This window comes from Danio rerio, chromosome 15 (genome assembly GCF_052040795.2).
Source record: "Danio rerio strain M-AB ecotype USA chromosome 15, GRCz13ab, whole genome shotgun sequence".
Classification (NCBI taxonomy): Eukaryota; Metazoa; Chordata; class Actinopteri; order Cypriniformes; family Danionidae; genus Danio; species Danio rerio.
Genome location: NC_141035.1, coordinates 48,215,001 through 48,217,026, shown reverse-complemented (window position 1 = coordinate 48,217,026; position 2,026 = coordinate 48,215,001). Strand labels below are relative to the sequence as shown.

The window sequence follows — 2,026 nt, the reverse complement described above, 5'->3', positions numbered from 1 at the left end:
AGGACTGACTGAACTTTACAAATGCCACAGGCAGGGGTGTGTTTGTTTGTGGTGTGTTATTTAACGGTTCTCGGGAAAGCCGTGCTGTCTGACGTCGTGTTTATTGTGCATCAGGAAGTAAAACTTATCTTTGAAAAAATAAAAACGCGCGTTCTGTGAGATCAGTCTGCGCTCGTGTTCAGAGATCAGTGTGTTTGTTTGTGTGTTGGCCATATATGACACTCCCAAAAATCCCTCTACTCTTCCATTTTCAGTATGAAGGCATGTCGGAGGGACATATGAAGGAGATCAGGAAGGATTTCCCTAGAAGATTCATGATGTCAGAAATGGAGAGGATAGATATCACTGCTGGTGTGTATGAGTGTGTGTGAAAGAGAGAGTGCTTGTGTGTATGTGGAAGAAAGAGAGGGAGATTGAGATTGAAATTGTGTGTGTGCGTGTGCGCGTGCGTGCCTGCCTGTATACAGGCCTGTAGGCCTGTAGCCAGCCTGGTCAAAGGGGTGGTTCTTTTTTTCTCTCAAAAATTTGGCCTTTTTGCAGTTACTCACCTCAGTTTAATTAAGAGATTTAAATGCTGAATTTTATTAACTTTTTAAACACAATTTTTAGCTGGATTAGCTTGTCGGATGGTCATCATAAACAGTTGTACCAAAAATATTTCCTAAAGATTTCGAAAAAAGAAATATGAAAACAATACCTATTTTTAAAATGCATGTTTATTACATCATATCATTACAAAAAACTATAGGAATCTGTTAAACGTTTTAAATTAAAAAATTGTAGCCTATTTTCAATATAGGCAAATAACAAACTGGGATGCGTTTCCCAAACAACGATGTAACTTTGTGGCTGAGCTATCATAGTATGATGCATCGTTTGGGAAAAGACAGCCTGATCTCATGACAAAATGTAAGTATTTTACGTTTTGGCAGTTTAGTGGCTAATTCATATGAATTCGTACGAGTTGAGTTGTACGAAATTGTACGATTTTAAAAAGGAGGCGTGGCACCTAACCCCACCCCTAAACCCAACCGTCTTTGGGGATGAGCAAATCATACTAAATTGTACGAATTAGATCGTACGAATTCATACGAATTAGCCACTAAATGAAAAAGTTACGAATTGCCGTGAGATTGTGTTGGAAAAGAACGATGTAGTGACAAGTTTTTCACAAAACCCGTAGTTTCTCTGACGCAGATCCATTGCTTAAACTACTTTAGTTATAATCATAAAACGCCCATAATGATGCTCTAAACGTTTTTTTTTTTTTTTTTTTTAAAGAAGAACCCCTTAATTTCTTTGTGCAAATTATATTGTTTTACATGCACACGCATTTAAAAAAATCCAATATTAGTTTTGGTAAAAACATGCACTCGCTTTCTATATTAATTAAAATATATGTAAATGGCACATATAGAGCCTGTGTTTCCTTTACAAATATTATTGAGAACATTCATATTCTATTATAAAATATCAAATCACTTACAAAAGCTAGCACGTATTCTAATATCATATATAAATCATATAAATGAATAAATAATGAGGCGATTTATTGAAAAATAAAATTTAATATTTATTATTTATCAAGAAATGAAAAACAAACTAATTTAATAATAATATTAGTAATATTAATGATGATAATAATGAGTATTATTATTATTATTATTATTAAACAAACTAATTTAATAATAATATTAGTAATATTAATGATGATGATAATGAGGATTATTATTATTATTATTAAACAAACTAATTTAATAATAATATTAGTAATATTAATGATGATGATAATGAGGATTATTATTATTAAACAAACTGATTTAATAATAATATTAGCAATATTAATGATGATGATAATGAGGATTATTATTATTATTATTATTAAACAAACTAATTTAATAATAATATTAGTAATATTGATGATGATGATAATGAGGATTATTATTATTATTAATAATAATAAACAAACTAATTTAATAATAATATTAGTAATATTAATGATGATGATGATAATGAGGATTATTAT

General features: G+C 30.2%; 1 protein-coding gene across 12 annotated transcripts in view; it reads left to right on the top strand.

The window, feature by feature from the left end:
* cd86 (CD86 molecule) overlaps nt 1–2,026 on the top strand; it is a 46,495-nt gene continuing 44,469 nt past the window's right edge. For 5 of the 12 annotated variants that reach the window (XR_015508288.1, XR_015508290.1, XM_087282343.1 and 2 more), the window contains exon 1: nt 1–351. The gene's annotated coding sequence lies outside the window, so the exon portion shown is untranslated. The remainder of the gene's footprint in view (nt 352–2,026) is intronic. The other 7 variants (XM_087282342.1, XM_087282339.1, XM_087282341.1 and 4 more) reach the window with 3 other exon arrangements.